Source organism: Macrotis lagotis, chromosome 3, assembly GCF_037893015.1.
Source record: "Macrotis lagotis isolate mMagLag1 chromosome 3, bilby.v1.9.chrom.fasta, whole genome shotgun sequence".
Lineage (NCBI taxonomy): Eukaryota > Metazoa > Chordata > Mammalia > Peramelemorphia > Peramelidae > Macrotis > Macrotis lagotis.
The window spans coordinates 48,416,209-48,427,303 of NC_133660.1; positions in this window are offsets into that span (position 1 = coordinate 48,416,209).

Sequence of the window (11,095 nt, forward strand, 5' to 3'; positions counted from 1 at the left end):
ATCTTTTCCTGTCCTAGATGAAATGAGTCCCCTATTTTATCCTGTGTCCTAAAAGCATTAAATAGGTAAGCCATTTATTCCTAGAGATTATATTCTTTAAAGGGCTTAAAGACAGTTCAGAATTTAAACATATAAGTCTACATTATACACCAATTATACTTTTAAAATTGTTTTGACTGTGAACATGTAATTATGTTTCCTTTCCATTGGCAATATAGCTTAATATAAATATTACTAAATAACTTCAGATGATGACATATAATATAAAAATAATATATTTAAGCATTCTTAAAATTCCATGGGATTATATAGTATTTATAGTATTGGGAACTGGAAGAAAACTTATCGAACATTTAGTCTAACTTCTTTTCTTGTCCATTTGATAGCCACCAACTTTCACTCACTTTACATTAAATTTTCGTTATTATCATCATTACCATTATTATTATTATCACCAAAATCATCATAATCACCATTATTACTACCTATAGACAAAAAAGATTGTAGAACATTTAAAATAAAAATATATCAAGATAATGCTTTGTTCCACGCTGATCATTTCTATCTGAAATTTATTGAACAAAATTTTTAAAAAGAAAAACATAATAATAATAGTATTTCATACTTACATGTTGTCTTAAGGTTTACAAAATGGTTTCTCCCCCAAATCCTTGGGAAGCAGGTGATACAAATATTATTATTATTTCTTTTTAACAGATAAGGAAATTGAGATTCAGAGAATTTAATGTCAGAGAGTTTAGCAAAAAAAAAAATCAGAATTTAGATGTTGACCCACATCTTCTCCATCATTTTCCCACCGCAGCCTCAAGAATTTTGTATTGAGCCTCACTCTACTCAATGTTCCACTTAAAATCAATACATAAACCAACTACTTCTGCTTTACAACAACTGACACAGATTAAATGCTAAGAAACATATGAGCATTTCTGCATACCCTTAAGATAAAAGAAAAAATATAAAACAGCAAACTGTATATATTTAAACCTACTAACTTTCTAACTGGATCAGCAACTATCTAAATGAAAATGTCAGTTTTGTGAATCCTAATGCTAAAAAAGCAAGGTGTATAATGGAGTAGACAGCTAGCCTTAACCAGAAAGAACATGGGTTCAAGTCTTTTTACTGACATATAAAGACTTGTGACCAAAATACCTTAATAATAATAATAACAGTGATGATGATGATGATGATGATGATGATGATAATAATAATAAAGAAATGTAGGAATGAAAAATAGAGAGGATAGTGTATGAGGAGATTTGAGGAATGATACAAACAGCCATGTACTGCACTTGTGCCTTGAAACAATAACGAAAATTAAGAAAGGCTCCCAACATAGTGGGTAAACACCTTATGATCAACTTACTGAAAAAGATAAATAAGAGTCAAACAAGATGGGCAGGTATAGATAAGTGGTTGTAATCTGTGTCATCCAAAAGAGTTGAGAAACAAGAAAACTGCTATCAATAAGTAAGGATACCTGAACTAGGCAAAGGGCATCGTAAAATAAGGAAAGAACTGGGACACGTGACTTGTGAGTGAATGAGAAATCATATATGAAATTCTTCAGAATAGAAAACGAACTTTGAGATGAAAAATTGGCACATTTTATTCCATTTTTTTAAAAAGGAATTAGCTTCAAGACGTATATAAATTAAATTGACTGCAGGAAGTCTAATGATCATATTGATTGGATCTGTTATAAATTCATGCTATGAATCTCGATTAAGTAATCACTGTTTTAAGTCATTCTGTAATTAAGCATAGATTAAGTGCTTACAATGACCTACTCTATGCTAAACCCTGGGTATACAAAAATAGATAAAAATATGGTTCTAGACCTCAAGGAACTCATATCTTAGTACATACAAGATATACAAAAATTAGATGAAGAATAATTTTAGGAGGTAATTTGGAATTGGGGAAAATGGAAAAACATTTTATAGAAGATAGGATTTGAACTGAGTTTTTATGAAAGCCAGAGGTGAAGGCAAAATATTCCAAGCTTTAGACAGAGTATAAAAGCACAGATGCTGAGATCTATAGTGACATATGCAAAGAATGAAAAGAAGGTAGAGGTTTTTGAATCATATAATACATAGAATTAAGTATAAGAAAAACTGAAAAAAATTAGGAAGTGACAAGGTTATAAAGAGTTTTGAATACCTAAGTAAAGATTTTGTATTTGATTAAAGAGATAACTGGGAGTAAATAAAGTTTATTGAGATGGGGAAGGAAAGGCATGACCTGGTTATAATTGTGCTTTAGGATGATTAATACAACAATTGAGAAATAGTTGCAATGAAGTGCAGTGTGAGGGTGGGGAGCAGACTGGAGAGAATGAGATTGTGGGCAAGCAACCTGAAGGATAATGCAATAATTAGAGCTTTAAGTGTTGAAGGCCTCAACCAGAGTGATGACTCTAATGAAAAGAAGCAGCATATACAAGAGATGTAGTGATGGAAGAAATAAGATAAGGGGTAAACTTAGGATATTACCAAGGCTACCCAGAAAATGATGTTGGTCATACTTCTATCCTCATCTAAGTGCATTCCATTGTGGTTTTATTATTAGGATCTTAAAATCATATATTTAAAACTAGAATGGACTATAGATGCCATTGAAATTATTATCTACACCCTTGTTACAGATAAAGAAAATGAGGCATAGGGGCGGCTAGGTGGTGTAGTAGATAAAGCACCGGCCTTGGGGTCAGGAGTACCTGGGTTCAAATCTGGTCTCAGACACGTAATAATTACCTAGCTGTGTGGCCTTGGGTAATCCACTTAACCCCATTTGCCTTGCAAATACCCAAAACCCAAAACAAAACAAGAAAATGAGGCACAAAGTTCTGAAGTGTTTTAGGTGGGATTTGAATTTCCAGGTCCTATTCTCTAGTCATTATGTTATGTATCTTGCTGAAATATTCACACATGCATGCATTCATACTTACATATATATATATATATATAAACACACATACACACATATCACTACTTTTAATTCATTGCTAAAATATACCTAAAGTATATGCTACCAAGACCACAAAGTCGTGAGCTCATCCCACTAGTGAGATCAGATTTTCATGAATTATGGTTTCCAGTTTATTCTGGAAATTGATGGGTAATCCTGCTCTCTGATCAAGTTACTTGTCTTCTTTTCTCCCTCCCCCAAAACAATGATTATTCAATTATTTTCAGTATATAATTTTATTGTTGATTGATAGACAAGGTCTTCCACAATCTGAACCCAATTTACATTTCTACCTTTATTTGTTATTCTTCCATTCATGTTTCAGTAGAATTGGACTATTAGTGGTTCCCTGATTGTATCTTAGACTCTCCCATCTCCATGCATATAGACAGGCCAACCCAGAAGCTTATAACCTATCATGATTCTATTTCTATTACAGTCTTTCCTTTCAAGACACAGGGTAAGTATTCTATGAAACCTTCCCTGATCTACCAATCTAAAAGTCATATATCTCTCCTTGAATTTTTATGGAATATTTTATTTGGAACTTTCTTTTGTTAAGATTTTATTTTATCTTGTATAATACTTGTCAATAGGTTCCTTCTAGATTGTGGGTGTTTCAAAAATTTCAATAAAAGGCTTTTATTATGGAGATACTGTCCTATCTATATGCCTGGTAGTATGTTGCTTGGTTGGTTCTTGTTCTTTGTTTTTGAAAAAGACCAAATTGACATCACTATGTTAGAGATGAGCTATAGTGTATCTGACTGGCTGATCAGACCACAATGAGCTCAGAATGCTCTACCACAAGTCAGGCACAAATCACCTATTTGCATATTGAGGTGGGTTCTCTAAATTTGGGCATCTCACATTTCAGTTCATTTACTTCCATTCTGCCTTGCTCACAGAGTACAGCACCCTTTCTGATGAGGGCATGCCATGCTGGGTGGTCCTGTGCCAGGATCTTTCATGATGAACAATCGATTCTAAAATTCTTAAGAGAGAACTTAAGGGTACTCTTATATAACTTCTTCTGACCAGCCCCCATGCCATGAACACTTTCCCTGTGTGGATTCTCCATAAAATAGTCTTTTGGGTGAGCATAAGCCTGATATTCAAACAACATAGCAAGCCCACCAGTGCTGCACACGATAGATTAAGATTTGGATGTTTGGCAGTTTAGCTGGAGAAAGGACTTCAGTGTCTGCTATCTTATTCTGCTGATCTTCAGAATTTTAAGATAATTTAAATGCTAAGATAATGTAAGATAATTTAAATTTAAGTTCCTGACAGGACAATAATAGACTGTCCAGATTTCACAGGCATTCAACAATGAGGTCAACACAATAGCTCTGTAGACCTTCAGTTTTGTAGTTAGTCTCTCTTCTTCCACACTTGCATTTAAAGCTTCCTAAATACTGAGCTAACTCTGATAATACCTGTGTCAACTTCATTATCAATGTGTACCTCCTTGGAAAGTACACTGTTAGGTGTATAAAGAAAAAAATGAAATAATCCTTGTTCTCCAGGAGCTAACTTTCTACTGGGAGAAGGTAAGCTTGACATATATAAGTAAATTTCAAAAAATACAAGCAATTGGAGGACAACAAAAACTAGGAGAGATAAAGAAAAGTTTTATTAAGGAAGGGGCATTTAAATTGAGAACTAAAAGCCTACCAAAAGTAATGAAAAAATCAAGAATTTCTGTCATGGCAAATAGTCTATTAAAAGGCATAAAGGCAGAGATATGAAATGTTTATATAAGAAACAACAAAAGTTTTGCTGAAAGGGAATAATATAAAATCATTCTAAAAATTTAGTTTGCAACTGTGTTATGAAATTCCAATCAGAAGAGGTCCTACTGAAGCTTCTTGAGATGAATGACATGATCAGATCTATGCTTTCAGAACCCTTGAATTGGCTGAAAAAAATTGACTGAAAGAGGGAGAAATTTGCAATAGGAAGTATAATTAGGAGCTCATGACAATAGTCTAGGAAAAAGAGAAGTGCCTTTATGAGGAATGAGAGGGAGAGAACTGATAAAAATCTTGCAAAGGTAAAATTAACAAGACTTAATGACTGATTAAAAGTAGAGGAGGTGGTCTCAGATTGGCCAGTATGACCAGGAAGGATAATGATCATTTTTGGAAGGGATGTGGGAAATCTGGGACACTATTATACTGTTGGTGGAGCTGTGAACTCATCCAACCCTTCTGGAGAGCTATTTGGAACTATGCCCAAAGGGCAACAAAAATGAGCATACCCTTTGACCCAGCAATACCACTACCAGATCTATACCCTGAAGAGGTGAGGAAAAAGGGTAAAAACATTACTTGTACAAAAATATTCATAGCAGCCCTGTTTGTGGTGGCAAGGAATTGGAAATCCAGTAAATGTCCTTCAATTGGGGAATGGCTTAGCAAACTGTGGTATATGTATATCATGGAACACTATTGTTCTATTAGAAACCAGGAGGGATGGGATTTCAGGGAAGCCTGGAGGGATTTGCATGAACTGATGCTGAGTGAGATGAGCAGAACCAGAAAAACACTGTACACCCTAACAGCAACATGGGAGTGATGTTCAACCTTGAAGGACTTGCTCATTCCATCAGTGCAACAATCAAGAACAATTTTGAGCTGTCTGCAAAGGAGAGTGCCATCTGTATCCAGATAAGGAGCTGTGGACTTTGAACAAAGTGCAAGGACTATTCCATTTCATTTAGAAAAAAAAACAAAACAGATAGCTTATTGTCTGATCTTGTTACATCTTAGACTTCTCTTTAAGGATATGATTTCTCTCTCATCACACCCAATTTGGATCAAGGTACAACATGGAAACAAAGTAAAGACTGACAGAATGCTTTCTGGGGGTGGGGTGAGGGAAGCAAGATTGGGGGGAAATTGTAAAACTCAAATAATATCTTTAATAAAAATAAATTTAAATTATAAATAAAAAATAGAGGAGGTATGATAAAGTGAAGATATTCTTGAACCTAAGTGATGAGAAAGATGATCTAGTCCTCTAGAAACATAGGTAAGTTAGAAACAATTTGATAAGTTTACAATGTTTTCTAATGAATTCTGTCTTCAGTATATTAACTCTAAGATGCTTATGAGACAAAATACATTATGAAATTCCATAGATCTTAGAAAAAACTGATTTTGTAAATTTATGAGTGCTCTTCACTGAGATGATAATCATAAGGGATTAATTAATAATTAGTTAATTATAATTAATAAACTAGATTAGCTATTGAAATACGCTATTGTTATGAAGGATATTAAGCTTAGCTTCCTAGTGGAAAAAAAATCATTATAAATAGCAAGATCTTCCACATTTATATCATTATAGATGACAGAACTAATTACATCAAATTTCAGAACATTACCTTAGATCTGTAATAACTCAAGTGAGTTTGGTCTACTAAGGCATGCACCAGTAAAAAAAAATCCACCAAGGAGGATTTTAGAAACTGTGATATAGGACTGAATTAACTGAGTTAGTGATGAATATAACAAAGAGAGGCACCATAGAAAGATGATGAACTAGGCCAAGAATTGAATAGAAAGAAGAGAATAGGGTGGATAGCATTTTAGAAATTGTCTAACATATTTAACATGTATGAACTTTTCCTTGAAACAAGAACACTTTGATTTAACATTAACTTAATTCCAGTGATAGGTCATGGCTAACTATGAGTATTGTGCTCAAGAATAGTTGGATCAGTTCACAATTCCACCAGCAATGCATTAATGTCCCAATCCTCCCACAACCTCTCCAACACTGATCATTTTCCCTTTTTTGTCATCTTAGCCAATCTGATAGGCCTGAGGTGATACCTCAGGGTAGTTTTAATTTGCATTTTGATAATCAATAATAATTTGGAGTATTTTTTCATATGATTATATATAGCTTTATTTTTTGTAAATCATTTTCATCCATATAAACATGTATATTTTTAAGTTATAAAATATACTTCCACCCTTCCTTCACACACCCCCTCCCCTCAGTGATGAACAGTCAGGTTAACATTGTATAAACATATTTTTGATAAATGTGATTACACATAATTCATTTTAGGTATAAAGAATTAGGATCCATAAGAATAATTTTTATAAAGTGTTCATCAGATTCTGAAGCGTTGGGTTTTTTGTGTTGTTTTGTTTTGCTTCTTCTGGATTGGGATAACATTGTCTATAGCTGGTCTAAAACAGTTGTACTAGATCTCTGAACTGCTTAGAGGAGCTGCTTCCATCAAGGTTGATTATCTCACAATGTTTTTATTAATGTGTACCTTGTTCTCTTGGTTCTGTTCCCTTCACTCAGCATCAGATCCTGTAAGTCATTCCATACATCTTTAGAGTCTAACTATTTATGATTTCTTATAGAATATTCCATAGTATTCATGTACCATAACTTGTTTAGCCATTCTCCAACTGATGGGCAGATTACACACACACACACACACACACACACACACACACACACACACACACACGCACACACACGCACACACACACATAAAACTTTAATTTCTTCAATTGAAAACTGTCTATTAATTTCTTCATTTGTAAACTGTCAATTCATAACCTTTGACTATTTATCAACTGAGGAATGACATGCAACCTTGTAAATTTGATGCAGCTTTGAATTTATTATTTCAAAAACTTCATAATTTAATATAGTTGGGGGCAGTTATGGAAAATTGTCAAAAATTTGATATATGTCTCTGCCAGAGAAGTTTGTCGCTATTATATGTCAATTTCATGATGAAATGTTTCAGGTTCTGGAGAGCGGACAAAGCCCTTGAAATTTCCCAGTCATCAATGGAGTAGAACAAGGATGTGTTCTTACTTTCATGCTTTTTAGCATGATGATTTCAGTGATGTTATCAAACAGCTTCATTGAGGATGAATCCAGCATCAATGTCAGCTACCACACTGATGACTAGTTCTTCAACTTGAAATGATTACAAGCCAAGATCAAAATGAAGGGAGTGTTGGTGCATGATCTTCTGTTTGCAAATGGTTATGAATCAGTTCAGTCTCTGAAACTGAGATGCAACAAAGTATGGCTTGATTCTCTTCTGTTTTTGAAAATTTTGACCTAATAATTAACAGAAAAATACAGTTGTTCCTTCCAGCACCACACCATCCATATGTGGAATCATCAGTTACAGCAAGTGAAGAAGTTTTGAGTACTGGAGACAAGTTTACTTACCTTGGCAGTGTCCTTTTCAGGGAGGTACACATTGCCAATGAGGTTGACACATGAATTGACAGCTCAGAATTTGGGAGGCTCCAAAAGAAAATGAGAAAGAGAGAGAGAGAGAGAGAGAGAGAGAGAGAGAGAGAGAGAGAGAGAGAGGTATTAGACTGATCACCAAACTGAAGGTCTACAGAATGATTATGCAGACCTCACTGATGAATGCCTGTGAAACCTAATCAGTCTACCATCACAGAGTTAGGAAATTGAATCACTTCCATTTAAATTGTCTTAAGAAGATTGTGAAGATCACCTGGTATGAGAAGATACCAGACACTGAGGACCTTTCTCAAGGTAAACCTCCAAGCATTACAACATTACTACAGAGAGTGAGACTTATGATAGCATGGGCACCTTGTTAGAATGTTAAAAAGACTATAATATGGAGAACTCACACAGGACATGCACTCACAAGAAAAAGTAATACTGGGACACCTGAAGATCTCTCTTAAGAATGTTAGAATTGTTTCACCCCTGATCTTATTGGGAATGCCCCTAGTCTATACCCATTGCATATAGCACTTAGTGATGTTTTCAGATAGATCCTGTTTATTATTCTAAGGAACAATCCATTTATTCCTACTTACTCTAATGCTTTTAGGAGGAATGGGTGTTGTATTTTGTCAAATGCTTTTTCAGCACCTATTGATATAATCATATGATATCTGATAGGTTTTTTGTTTATATAATTAATTATACTAACAATTTTCCTAATACTGGAGCAATGCTGAATTCCTGGGATAAATTCTACTTGGTCATAATGCCTTATCCTAGTGATAACTTGCTGTAATTGTTTTGCTAAGATTTTATTTAAGATTCTTGCATCTATAATCATCAGGGTGATAGGTCTATAATTTTTTCTCTCTTTTAACAGAAAGACTTAGGCAGAGACCTGTCTACCTATTTTTCCAAAGAGTTTATATATAGGGAATTGAAACCAATTGTTCAATAACTGGTTAAGAGAATTTACTTGTGAATTCACCTGGCCCTGGAGATTTTTTCTTAGGGAGTTCAATAATGGCTTATTGAATATAGGGATATTTAGTTATTTAATTCCCTCTTCATTTAACCTGGGAAACTTATATTTTTGCAAATATTTGTCCATTTCACTTAGATTATCAAATTTATTGGCATAGAGTTGGGCAAAATAATTCCAAATTATTACTTTAATTTCCTACTCATTGGTTGTGAGATCACATTTTTCATTTAAGATAATAGCAATTTGGTTTTCTTCTTTCTTTTTTTTAATCAAATTGACCAGAGGTTTAACAATTTTATTGTTTTTTTTTAATAAAACCAACTAGGTTTTATTTATTAATTCAATAGTTTCCTTGCTTTCAATTTTATTAATTTCTCCTTTAATTTTTAGAATTTCTAATTTGATATTTAATTGGTTTTCTCTAATTTTTAGTTGCATGTTTAGTTCATTAATTTCTTCTTTCTCTAATTTACTTATATAAGTATTTAAAGATGTAATATATCCTCTGACAGCTGCCTTGACTGTATCCCATAAGTTCTGGTATATTGTTTCATCATTGTCATTATCTAGGATGAAATCTTTCTATGATTTGTTGTTTGATCCACTCATTCTTTAAAATGCGGCTATTTAGCTTCCAAATAGCTTTAGATCTATGTCTCCCTGGCCCAATATTGCATGTGATTTTATTGAATTATGATCTGAGAATGATGTGTTCACTATTTCTGCCTTTCTGTAATTGATTATTAAGATTTTATACCCTAATACAAGGTCAATTTCAGTGTAAGTGTCATGCACTGTAGAAAAAAAATTTCCTTTCTGTCCCCATTTAATTTTCTCCATAGGTCTATCATGTCTAGGTTTTCTATCACCACTACTGTTCAATATTGTATTAGAAATGTTAGCTTCAGCAATAAGAGGAAAAAAATAAATTGAAGGAACTAGAATTGGGAAAAAAGAGACAAAACTCTCACTCTTTTCAGATGACATGATGGTATACCTAGAGAATCCAAAAAAGTCATCTAAAAAACTACTAGAAATAATTAGAAACTTTAGCAAAGTCACAGGATATGAGATAAACCCACATAAATCTTCAAACTTTCTGTACATGATTAGCAAGATGCAGCAGACAGAGCTAGAAAGAGAAATCCTATTCAAAGTAACTTCAGACAATATAAAATACCTGGAAATCTACCTGCCAAGGCAGACTCTGAAATTTTATGAAAATAATTGCAAAACACTTCTCACAAAAAGAAAAATCAGATTTAAATAACTGGGCAAATATCAATTGCTCATCCATAGGCCAAACTAATATAATTAAAATGACAATTCACTATTTATTTAGTGCCCTGACCATCAAAATTCAAAACAATTACTTTAATGAGTTAGAAAAAAATTGTAAGTAAATTCATATGGAGAAATAATAGATCAAGCATTTCCAGCGATTTAATGGAAAAAAAGAGCAAAAGAAGGTAGCTTAGCCTTACTAGATCCAAAATTATATTATAAAGCATCAGTCATCAAGACTGTCTCTTATTGGCTAAGAAATAGGGATGTGGATCAATGGAATAGATTAGGTGCAAAAGACATAGCAGCAAATGATTATAGGAATCTGCTGTTTGATAAACCCAAATAGTCCATCTTTGGGGATAAAAACTCTGTCTTTGATAAAAACTGTTGGGAAAATTGTAAGTTAGTATGGAAAACAACTTGGATTAGACCAACACCTCACATCCTATACCAAGATAAGAAAAAAATGGATACAAGATTTTGACATAAAAGACAATAATATAAGCAAACTAGAAGATCAAGGAATAGTTTACCTGTCAGATCTATGGATAGGGAAGCAGTTTATGG